Source organism: Aptenodytes patagonicus, chromosome 4, assembly GCF_965638725.1.
Source record: "Aptenodytes patagonicus chromosome 4, bAptPat1.pri.cur, whole genome shotgun sequence".
NCBI classification, from domain to species: Eukaryota; Metazoa; Chordata; class Aves; order Sphenisciformes; family Spheniscidae; genus Aptenodytes; species Aptenodytes patagonicus.
Window position 1 is genome coordinate 15,393,028 of NC_134952.1, and position 12,066 is coordinate 15,405,093.

Sequence of the window (12,066 nt, forward strand, 5' to 3'; positions counted from 1 at the left end):
CCCTTGGGCAGAGGCAAAACTCCTCCTCCCTCTTCTCCTCTTGGGTTCCTTCTGCCGGGGCAGGACTTAGCCCTGCAGGGTTTCCTGGCGGGCAGGCCGCCCAAAGGAATTCAAAGTGTGCTCGTGTGAGAGAAGGTGACGTGGCCCGTGGATGGTTTACTCCTGCTCGGCCACCCTGTGAGATGGGTCGGCTCCCTCGGTGCTGGCCTTTGTGCTTGTAGACATGACGGTGCCGTTGGTGCCTTCGTGGCACTGATGGGGGGGGGGGTGATGGTGTCTATCCCTGTGGCGGGATGGGGCCTCTCCGCGGCAGGGTCTCTGCTCTTGCTGTGCTGGTGAGAGAGCAGTGTTCCCAAAAAGGCTCCGTTTCCGAATGGTGATGAGGGGGTGCGGGAGGGGAAGTGCCTGGTGCTGCAGGACACTCCTGCCTCCTGCGCCTGGCCTAACTGTGCCCCCAGCTCTCAAGCTGCTGCTCTGCACGGGCTCGTGCCCAAGCCTCCCACCGGTGCAGCAAGCAGAGCGTCCATCCAGAGCCCCGCTCCAGACTCGTGGTGCTTGTTCCCGGTGCAGAGGGCTCACCGCTTGGAGACCGTGATGTCCACCTCCCCAGGGGTCGCCCCGGGGCAATGCTGTCGGGCTCCCAGGGGTTGGTTTGCCCCAGGTTCACCCGGTGCAGCCCCCCTGCTGGAGCACAGCCAGCTGGAGCAGGCTGCCCAGGAGCGTGTCCGGATGACTTTCGAAGGCTGGAGGCTCCACAACCTCCCTGGGCAGCCTGTGTGAGTGTCGGAGCACCCTCAGAGTCTGGACGTGCTTTCTTGTGTTCAGATGGAATTTCATGCTTTTTTCCTTGGTGCCCATTGGTTCTTGTCCTGCCAGTGGTCACTACTGGGAAGGCTCTGGCTCCCTTGCCCGCGCTCCCTCCCATCCGGCATACACGCACAGAGGCATCTTCCCCTTAAAATGGAAGCAGAGCAGAAAACTGGAAAAGAAAGGAAAACGGGGTCAGGGGAAGCATTCTCTTTTGGTACTACTTACTCACCTCAAAATGCCGCCCCGCTTCCACTGCGCCTGAGCAGGCAGCAACCTGCTACCTGCCCGCATTCCCCAACAACGCGTTGCACAGACACTCACAGACAGAGGGTTGCTTAAAAGAAGCTAATTTATTGTCATCTTTGTATCGCGTATAGGTCCCAGAGGGGATCAACTCTGTCCAACAGGGTGGGTGGTCCCATCCTGTTACAGGTGGTAGCAGGAGCCTCAGTTGCAACGGCATCTTCATCTGGACCGGGGGAGATTCCCCGAGCTCTGCTTATGCTGAGCTCCTCTTGAGCGGTGTCGTCTCCATGCCTAGTGTGCTCAGATCTGCGGCGCGGACTCCCCAGGCAGTCTCCGGGATGAGCAGATTCTCTGTCCCGGTGTCTGAAATTGCTCCCCGGGCCCCGCCAGTGTGAGAGGAAAGTAGGTCCTCAGGGTCACAGGCATGGGTGGAAAAGCCTGTGACCACCAGGATATGGGTGCGGAGCTGCATGAGGTGGAAATTGTCCTGCTGGGTGTGCCTCGCCGTGAGACTGGAAGGCGGCATCTCGACAACAGCGCAGCTCTCCGGCCATGGTGTGCTGCTGGTAAAGCTGGCCTCTGCCTACTCAAGGCTCAGGTAGGCGCCGGAGCTGCCTTGCTGCACTGCAAAAATCATCTCCGTGCAGATGCTCACCTTGGAGGTGCCTGTCAGCTGGAACCTGCAGGACCGGGAGGCGGGCAGCACCGTTAGCTGGCAGTGGTGCGACTGAGGCAAAAGCAGCCAGGCTGATCTCACCAACAGTCGGACCCAGCAGGCGATTTTCTCCACGTCTAAGTAGGAGCGTGTGCAGAGGGTGCGTAGGAGGTACGAGCTCCGATCCCTCAGCAGCTTGTCGTCGGGGTGGTGGAGAAAGCACAACGTATCCCCCAGCAGCTGCTCCCTCGAGCACATGCACTCCAGCACCACACGGGTGCTGGAGTGCCTTGCTGGCAGCTGCCCCGTGGTGTCCAGCTCCAGGCTGAAAGAGTGCCCGGGGGGTGGCCGCAGGAACACGAGCAGGCAGTAGGCGATGCTGTTCTCGTGGACGCTCCAGGCTTCATAGGTGCCGTCCATCCCAATGGCCGGGTGCATCTGCGGCATGAAAGTCCTCTTGCAAAGCACTCGGCAGACACCAAGGAGGTCACCCACCAGCTCCTTCAGCACCTTGCACGCGTCGGGCAGGCCCTGCATTGGCGATGGGCTGGACACAGCCAAAGACCTGACACCATTGCGTGCACGATTGAGGTCTTCCTCCTCCTCGTCGTCCTCCTCCTCGCTGCTGGAGCTGTCCTGCTCGCTGCAGCTGTCAGAGGCAAGCTTCGTTTTCCCGGCCAGCCAGCAGGCCTCGGCGAGCAGGACCAGGGCTGCTGCAGCGGTCCAAAACGGCCACTGCTGCAACACAGAAAGGAGCGTGGCTTCCTCCGCGCGCCTGCTCCGCTCAATCTCCTGCAGCAGCCGAGTCATCTCCTGATGCAGATACTCCTGACGCTGCTGCATCCGCTCAGCCGTGGCCACATCTGTCTGGCGATTGTGCTTCAGCCCGTGCTGGAGGGCCAGCGCAGCCAGGACGAGGGCGATTGCGGCAGCCATGGCCTGGAGGAGGTGGGAGAAAATGGGGCTGAGCAGGGCTGGGTGGGAGGGAGCACGGGGCTGGGGGAGCGGGGCAGGAGCCTCCTGGAGCTGGGGGTGGTAGGAGAGGGGGTGAGGGAGGCGGGAGGGAGCAAGGGCAGGGTTTGTGAGCACTGCATGGATGGGAGCACCCTCAGAGGCTGTCCCAGGAAAGCGTTTGGGCGTCGACAGGCTGGAAGGGGCCGCAGGCCCCGGCTGGAGACAGCATGGGGCCCACCCTGCCCAAGCGGCCCTGATGGCCAGCCCCTGGCTGGGCTGTGCCCCGTGAAAGGGCAAGGGACACCCGAGTAGAGTCTCCCGAGGCCCCATCCCTGCCACCCAACAGCGTCCCACGGAGCCGCGGGCACCCGGCCCATCCCCAAAGCCTCTCTGGGCACCTGCCACCACTGGGAGCCCCGAGCACCTCTGCCCCCAGCCCCCAGGGCGGTACCGTGCCCTGCCCTGAGGGGCTCGGCTCTCGTTCTGGGTTAGAAACCCGCCTTGGCCACCTGCCCCGTCCCCCATCCAGCCCAGCCTTCCCCCTGCATGCTGCACTCACCGATCGCCCGAGTCAAACAGCAGCGGGGCTGCCTGAGGATGTCCCTGGGGACAGCTCCCATTGTGACCTGTCCCCTGTGCTGTCACAGCCACCAGCGCAGCGTCGCCCAGCCGGCAGGCCCCAGCCTTCGTCCCCACCGCCCGGCTCAGCAGGTCCTGGCCATCGCACCAAGTACAAACCCGCCCGGCAGGAGTGAGCTCCCAGGGCCTCGCTTGACAAAGCGGGCAGACGCCCCCCAAAACCGTAAATGAAATGAAAATGGGGACTGTAGGTGGATGTCCCTGACTTACGTAGAGAGGTGCAAAGTTTTCTGGGCCAGGTGGTCTGACTCCGAGTTGTCTTGAAAAGAAGAGCTACGAGCCCTTGGGCAGAGGCAAAACTCCTCCTCCCTCTTCTCCTCTTGGGTTCCTTCTGCCGGGGCAGGACTTAGCCCTGCAGGGTTTCCTGGCGGGCAGGCCGCCCAAAGGAATTCAAAGTGTGCTCGTGTGAGAGAAGGTGACGTGGCCCGTGGATGGTTTACTCCTGCTCGGCCACCCTGTGAGATGGGTCGGCTCCCTCGGTGCTGGCCTTTGTGCTTGTAGACATGACGGTGCCGTTGGTGCCTTCGTGGCACTGATGGGGGGGGGGGGGTGATGGTGTCTATCCCTGTGGCGGGATGGGGCCTCTCCGCGGCAGGGTCTCTGCTCTTGCTGTGCTGGTGAGAGAGCAGTGTTCCCAAAAAGGCTCCGTTTCCGAATGGTGATGAGGGGGTGCGGGAGGGGAAGTGCCTGGTGCTGCAGGACACTCCTGCCTCCTGCGCCTGGCCTAACTGTGCCCCCAGCTCTCAAGCTGCTGCTCTGCACGGGCTCGTGCCCAAGCCTCCCACCGGTGCAGCAAGCAGAGCGTCCATCCAGAGCCCCGCTCCAGACTCGTGGTGCTTGTTCCCGGTGCAGAGGGCTCACCGCTTGGAGACCGTGATGTCCACCTCCCCAGGGGTCGCCCCGGGGCAATGCTGTCGGGCTCCCAGGGGTTGGTTTGCCCCAGGTTCACCCGGTGCAGCCCCCCTGCTGGAGCACAGCCAGCTGGAGCAGGCTGCCCAGGAGCGTGTCCGGATGACTTTCGAAGGCTGGAGGCTCCACAACCTCCCTGGGCAGCCTGTGTGAGTGTCGGAGCACCCTCAGAGTCTGGACGTGCTTTCTTGTGTTCAGATGGAATTTCATGCTTTTTTCCTTGGTGCCCATTGGTTCTTGTCCTGCCAGTGGTCACTACTGGGAAGGCTCTGGCTCCCTTGCCCGCGCTCCCTCCCATCCGGCATACACGCACAGAGGCATCTTCCCCTTAAAATGGAAGCAGAGCAGAAAACTGGAAAAGAAAGGAAAACGGGGTCAGGGGAAGCATTCTCTTTTGGTACTACTTACTCACCTCAAAATGCCGCCCCGCTTCCACTGCGCCTGAGCAGGCAGCAACCTGCTACCTGCCCGCATTCCCCAACAACGCGTTGCACAGACACTCACAGACAGAGGGTTGCTTAAAAGAAGCTAATTTATTGTCATCTTTGTATCGCGTATAGGTCCCAGAGGGGATCAACTCTGTCCAACAGGGTGGGTGGTCCCATCCTGTTACAGGTGGTAGCAGGAGCCTCAGTTGCAACGGCATCTTCATCTGGACCGGGGGAGATTCCCCGAGCTCTGCTTATGCTGAGCTCCTCTTGAGCGGTGTCGTCTCCATGCCTAGTGTGCTCAGATCTGCGGCGCGGACTCCCCAGGCAGTCTCCGGGATGAGCAGATTCTCTGTCCCGGTGTCTGAAATTGCTCCCCGGGCCCCGCCAGTGTGAGAGGAAAGTAGGTCCTCAGGGTCACAGGCATGGGTGGAAAAGCCTGTGACCACCAGGATATGGGTGCGGAGCTGCATGAGGTGGAAATTGTCCTGCTGGGTGTGCCTCGCCGTGAGACTGGAAGGCGGCATCTCGACAACAGCGCAGCTCTCCGGCCATGGTGTGCTGCTGGTAAAGCTGGCCTCTGCCTACTCAAGGCTCAGGTAGGCGCCGGAGCTGCCTTGCTGCACTGCAAAAATCATCTCCGTGCAGATGCTCACCTTGGAGGTGCCTGTCAGCTGGAACCTGCAGGACCGGGAGGCGGGCAGCACCGTTAGCTGGCAGTGGTGCGACTGAGGCAAAAGCAGCCAGGCTGATCTCACCAACAGTCGGACCCAGCAGGCGATTTTCTCCACGTCTAAGTAGGAGCGTGTGCAGAGGGTGCGTAGGAGGTACGAGCTCCGATCCCTCAGCAGCTTGTCGTCGGGGTGGTGGAGAAAGCACAACGTATCCCCCAGCAGCTGCTCCCTCGAGCACATGCACTCCAGCACCACACGGGTGCTGGAGTGCCTTGCTGGCAGCTGCCCCGTGGTGTCCAGCTCCAGGCTGAAAGAGTGCCCGGGGGGTGGCCGCAGGAACACGAGCAGGCAGTAGGCGATGCTGTTCTCGTGGACGCTCCAGGCTTCATAGGTGCCGTCCATCCCAATGGCCGGGTGCATCTGCGGCATGAAAGTCCTCTTGCAAAGCACTCGGCAGACACCAAGGAGGTCACCCACCAGCTCCTTCAGCACCTTGCACGCGTCGGGCAGGCCCTGCATTGGCGATGGGCTGGACACAGCCAAAGACCTGACACCATTGCGTGCACGATTGAGGTCTTCCTCCTCCTCGTCGTCCTCCTCCTCGCTGCTGGAGCTGTCCTGCTCGCTGCAGCTGTCAGAGGCAAGCTTCGTTTTCCCGGCCAGCCAGCAGGCCTCGGCGAGCAGGACCAGGGCTGCTGCAGCGGTCCAAAACGGCCACTGCTGCAACACAGAAAGGAGCGTGGCTTCCTCCGCGCGCCTGCTCCGCTCAATCTCCTGCAGCAGCCGAGTCATCTCCTGATGCAGATACTCCTGACGCTGCTGCATCCGCTCAGCCGTGGCCACATCTGTCTGGCGATTGTGCTTCAGCCCGTGCTGGAGGGCCAGCGCAGCCAGGACGAGGGCGATTGCGGCAGCCATGGCCTGGAGGAGGTGGGAGAAAATGGGGCTGAGCAGGGCTGGGTGGGAGGGAGCACGGGGCTGGGGGAGCGGGGCAGGAGCCTCCTGGAGCTGGGGGTGGTAGGAGAGGGGGTGAGGGAGGCGGGAGGGAGCAAGGGCAGGGTTTGTGAGCACTGCATGGATGGGAGCACCCTCAGAGGCTGTCCCAGGAAAGCGTTTGGGCGTCGACAGGCTGGAAGGGGCCGCAGGCCCCGGCTGGAGACAGCATGGGGCCCACCCTGCCCAAGCGGCCCTGATGGCCAGCCCCTGGCTGGGCTGTGCCCCGTGAAAGGGCAAGGGACACCCGAGTAGAGTCTCCCGAGGCCCCATCCCTGCCACCCAACAGCGTCCCACGGAGCCGCGGGCACCCGGCCCATCCCCAAAGCCTCTCTGGGCACCTGCCACCACTGGGAGCCCCGAGCACCTCTGCCCCCAGCCCCCAGGGCGGTACCGTGCCCTGCCCTGAGGGGCTCGGCTCTCGTTCTGGGTTAGAAACCCGCCTTGGCCACCTGCCCCGTCCCCCATCCAGCCCAGCCTTCCCCCTGCATGCTGCACTCACCGATCGCCCGAGTCAAACAGCAGCGGGGCTGCCTGAGGATGTCCCTGGGGACAGCTCCCATTGTGACCTGTCCCCTGTGCTGTCACAGCCACCAGCGCAGCGTCGCCCAGCCGGCAGGCCCCAGCCTTCGTCCCCACCGCCCGGCTCAGCAGGTCCTGGCCATCGCACCAAGTACAAACCCGCCCGGCAGGAGTGAGCTCCCAGGGCCTCGCTTGACAAAGCGGGCAGACGCCCCCCAAAACCGTAAATGAAATGAAAATGGGGACTGTAGGTGGATGTCCCTGACTTACGTAGAGAGGTGCAAAGTTTTCTGGGCCAGGTGGTCTGACTCCGAGTTGTCTTGAAAAGAAGAGCTACGAGCCCTTGGGCAGAGGCAAAACTCCTCCTCCCTCTTCTCCTCTTGGGTTCCTTCTGCCGGGGCAGGACTTAGCCCTGCAGGGTTTCCTGGCGGGCAGGCCGCCCAAAGGAATTCAAAGTGTGCTCGTGTGAGAGAAGGTGACGTGGCCCGTGGATGGTTTACTCCTGCTCGGCCACCCTGTGAGATGGGTCGGCTCCCTCGGTGCTGGCCTTTGTGCTTGTAGACATGACGGTGCCGTTGGTGCCTTCGTGGCACTGATGGGGGGGGGGGGGTGATGGTGTCTATCCCTGTGGCGGGATGGGGCCTCTCCGCGGCAGGGTCTCTGCTCTTGCTGTGCTGGTGAGAGAGCAGTGTTCCCAAAAAGGCTCCGTTTCCGAATGGTGATGAGGGGGTGCGGGAGGGGAAGTGCCTGGTGCTGCAGGACACTCCTGCCTCCTGCGCCTGGCCTAACTGTGCCCCCAGCTCTCAAGCTGCTGCTCTGCACGGGCTCGTGCCCAAGCCTCCCACCGGTGCAGCAAGCAGAGCGTCCATCCAGAGCCCCGCTCCAGACTCGTGGTGCTTGTTCCCGGTGCAGAGGGCTCACCGCTTGGAGACCGTGATGTCCACCTCCCCAGGGGTCGCCCCGGGGCAATGCTGTCGGGCTCCCAGGGGTTGGTTTGCCCCAGGTTCACCCGGTGCAGCCCCCCTGCTGGAGCACAGCCAGCTGGAGCAGGCTGCCCAGGAGCGTGTCCGGATGACTTTCGAAGGCTGGAGGCTCCACAACCTCCCTGGGCAGCCTGTGTGAGTGTCGGAGCACCCTCAGAGTCTGGACGTGCTTTCTTGTGTTCAGATGGAATTTCATGCTTTTTTCCTTGGTGCCCATTGGTTCTTGTCCTGCCAGTGGTCACTACTGGGAAGGCTCTGGCTCCCTTGCCCGCGCTCCCTCCCATCCGGCATACACGCACAGAGGCATCTTCCCCTTAAAATGGAAGCAGAGCAGAAAACTGGAAAAGAAAGGAAAACGGGGTCAGGGGAAGCATTCTCTTTTGGTACTACTTACTCACCTCAAAATGCCGCCCCGCTTCCACTGCGCCTGAGCAGGCAGCAACCTGCTACCTGCCCGCATTCCCCAACAACGCGTTGCACAGACACTCACAGACAGAGGGTTGCTTAAAAGAAGCTAATTTATTGTCATCTTTGTATCGCGTATAGGTCCCAGAGGGGATCAACTCTGTCCAACAGGGTGGGTGGTCCCATCCTGTTACAGGTGGTAGCAGGAGCCTCAGTTGCAACGGCATCTTCATCTGGACCGGGGGAGATTCCCCGAGCTCTGCTTATGCTGAGCTCCTCTTGAGCGGCGTCGTCTCCATGCCTAGTGTGCTCAGATCTGCGGCGCGGACTCCCCAGGCAGTCTCCGGGATGAGCAGATTCTCTGTCCCGGTGTCTGAAATTGCTCCCCGGGCCCCGCCAGTGTGAGAGGAAAGTAGGTCCTCAGGGTCACAGGCATGGGTGGAAAAGCCTGTGACCACCAGGATATGGGTGCGGAGCTGCATGAGGTGGAAATTGTCCTGCTGGGTGTGCCTCGCCGTGAGACTGGAAGGCGGCATCTCGACAACAGCGCAGCTCTCCGGCCATGGTGTGCTGCTGGTAAAGCTGGCCTCTGCCTACTCAAGGCTCAGGTAGGCGCCGGAGCTGCCTTGCTGCACTGCAAAAATCATCTCCGTGCAGATGCTCACCTTGGAGGTGCCTGTCAGCTGGAACCTGCAGGACCGGGAGGCGGGCAGCACCGTTAGCTGGCAGTGGTGCGACTGAGGCAAAAGCAGCCAGGCTGATCTCACCAACAGTCGGACCCAGCAGGCGATTTTCTCCACGTCTAAGTAGGAGCGTGTGCAGAGGGTGCGTAGGAGGTACGAGCTCCGATCCCTCAGCAGCTTGTCGTCGGGGTGGTGGAGAAAGCACAACGTATCCCCCAGCAGCTGCTCCCTCGAGCACATGCACTCCAGCACCACACGGGTGCTGGAGTGCCTTGCTGGCAGCTGCCCCGTGGTGTCCAGCTCCAGGCTGAAAGAGTGCCCGGGGGGTGGCCGCAGGAACACGAGCAGGCAGTAGGCGATGCTGTTCTCGTGGACGCTCCAGGCTTCATAGGTGCCGTCCATCCCAATGGCCGGGTGCATCTGCGGCATGAAAGTCCTCTTGCAAAGCACTCGGCAGACACCAAGGAGGTCACCCACCAGCTCCTTCAGCACCTTGCACGCGTCGGGCAGGCCCTGCATTGGCGATGGGCTGGACACAGCCAAAGACCTGACACCATTGCGTGCACGATTGAGGTCTTCCTCCTCCTCGTCGTCCTCCTCCTCGCTGCTGGAGCTGTCCTGCTCGCTGCAGCTGTCAGAGGCAAGCTTCGTTTTCCCGGCCAGCCAGCAGGCCTCGGCGAGCAGGACCAGGGCTGCTGCAGCGGTCCAAAACGGCCACTGCTGCAACACAGAAAGGAGCGTGGCTTCCTCCGCGCGCCTGCTCCGCTCAATCTCCTGCAGCAGCCGAGTCATCTCCTGATGCAGATACTCCTGACGCTGCTGCATCCGCTCAGCCGTGGCCACATCTGTCTGGCGATTGTGCTTCAGCCCGTGCTGGAGGGCCAGCGCAGCCAGGACGAGGGCGATTGCGGCAGCCATGGCCTGGAGGAGGTGGGAGAAAATGGGGCTGAGCAGGGCTGGGTGGGAGGGAGCACGGGGCTGGGGGAGCGGGGCAGGAGCCTCCTGGAGCTGGGGGTGGTAGGAGAGGGGGTGAGGGAGGCGGGAGGGAGCAAGGGCAGGGTTTGTGAGCACTGCATGGATGGGAGCACCCTCAGAGGCTGTCCCAGGAAAGCGTTTGGGCGTCGACAGGCTGGAAGGGGCCGCAGGCCCCGGCTGGAGACAGCATGGGGCCCACCCTGCCCAAGCGGCCCTGATGGCCAGCCCCTGGCTGGGCTGTGCCCCGTGAAAGGGCAAGGGACACCCGAGTAGAGTCTCCCGAGGCCCCATCCCTGCCACCCAACAGCGTCCCACGGAGCCGCGGGCACCCGGCCCATCCCCAAAGCCTCTCTGGGCACCTGCCACCACTGGGAGCCCCGAGCACCTCTGCCCCCAGCCCCCAGGGCGGTACCGTGCCCTGCCCTGAGGGGCTCGGCTCTCGTTCTGGGTTAGAAACCCGCCTTGGCCACCTGCCCCGTCCCCCATCCAGCCCAGCCTTCCCCCTGCATGCTGCACTCACCGATCGCCCGAGTCAAACAGCAGCGGGGCTGCCTGAGGATGTCCCTGGGGACAGCTCCCATTGTGACCTGTCCCCTGTGCTGTCACAGCCACCAGCGCAGCGTCGCCCAGCCGGCAGGCCCCAGCCTTCGTCCCCACCGCCCGGCTCAGCAGGTCCTGGCCATCGCACCAAGTACAAACCCGCCCGGCAGGAGTGAGCTCCCAGGGCCTCGCTTGACAAAGCGGGCAGACGCCCCCCAAAACCGTAAATGAAATGAAAATGGGGACTGTAGGTGGATGTCCCTGACTTACGTAGAGAGGTGCAAAGTTTTCTGGGCCAGGTGGTCTGACTCCGAGTTGTCTTGAAAAGAAGAGCTACGAGCCCTTGGGCAGAGGCAAAACTCCTCCTCCCTCTTCTCCTCTTGGGTTCCTTCTGCCGGGGCAGGACTTAGCCCTGCAGGGTTTCCTGGCGGGCAGGCCGCCCAAAGGAATTCAAAGTGTGCTCGTGTGAGAGAAGGTGACGTGGCCCGTGGATGGTTTACTCCTGCTCGGCCACCCTGTGAGATGGGTCGGCTCCCTCGGTGCTGGCCTTTGTGCTTGTAGACATGACGGTGCCGTTGGTGCCTTCGTGGCACTGATGGGGGGGGGGGGTGATGGTGTCTATCCCTGTGGCGGGATGGGGCCTCTCCGCGGCAGGGTCTCTGCTCTTGCTGTGCTGGTGAGAGAGCAGTGTTCCCAAAAAGGCTCCGTTTCCGAATGGTGATGAGGGGGTGCGGGAGGGGAAGTGCCTGGTGCTGCAGGACACTCCTGCCTCCTGCGCCTGGCCTAACTGTGCCCCCAGCTCTCAAGCTGCTGCTCTGCACGGGCTCGTGCCCAAGCCTCCCACCGGTGCAGCAAGCAGAGCGTCCATCCAGAGCCCCGCTCCAGACTCGTGGTGCTTGTTCCCGGTGCAGAGGGCTCACCGCTTGGAGACCGTGATGTCCACCTCCCCAGGGGTCGCCCCGGGGCAATGCTGTCGGGCTCCCAGGGGTTGGTTTGCCCCAGGTTCACCCGGTGCAGCCCCCCTGCTGGAGCACAGCCAGCTGGAGCAGGCTGCCCAGGAGCGTGTCCGGATGACTTTCGAAGGCTGGAGGCTCCACAACCTCCCTGGGCAGCCTGTGTGAGTGTCGGAGCACCCTCAGAGTCTGGACGTGCTTTCTTGTGTTCAGATGGAATTTCATGCTTTTTTCCTTGGTGCCCATTGGTTCTTGTCCTGCCAGTGGTCACTACTGGGAAGGCTCTGGCTCCCTTGCCCGCGCTCCCTCCCATCCGGCATACACGCACAGAGGCATCTTCCCCTTAAAATGGAAGCAGAGCAGAAAACTGGAAAAGAAAGGAAAACGGGGTCAGGGGAAGCATTCTCTTTTGGTACTACTTACTCACCTCAAAATGCCGCCCCGCTTCCACTGCGCCTGAGCAGGCAGCAACCTGCTACCTGCCCGCATTCCCCAACAACGCGTTGCACAGACACTCACAGACAGAGGGTTGCTTAAAAGAAGCTAATTTATTGTCATCTTTGTATCGCGTATAGGTCCCAGAGGGGATCAACTCTGTCCAACAGGGTGGGTGGTCCCATCCTGTTACAGGTGGTAGCAGGAGCCTCAGTTGCAACGGCATCTTCATCTGGACCGGGGGAGATTCCCCGAGCTCTGC

At 62.4% G+C, this 12,066-nt stretch overlaps 3 pseudogenes; all 3 read right to left on the bottom strand.

Annotated features, from left to right (window-relative positions):
- Window positions 1–1,309: 1,309 nt before the first annotated feature.
- Window positions 1,310–2,647, bottom strand: LOC143159953 (inositol 1,4,5-trisphosphate receptor-interacting protein-like 1; annotated as a pseudogene).
- A 2,248-nt stretch (window positions 2,648–4,895) lies between these two features.
- Window positions 4,896–6,233, bottom strand: LOC143159954 (inositol 1,4,5-trisphosphate receptor-interacting protein-like 1; annotated as a pseudogene).
- A 2,248-nt stretch (window positions 6,234–8,481) lies between these two features.
- On the bottom strand, window positions 8,482–9,819 carry LOC143159955 (inositol 1,4,5-trisphosphate receptor-interacting protein-like 1; annotated as a pseudogene).
- Between the last annotated feature and the right edge of the window lie 2,247 nt (window positions 9,820–12,066).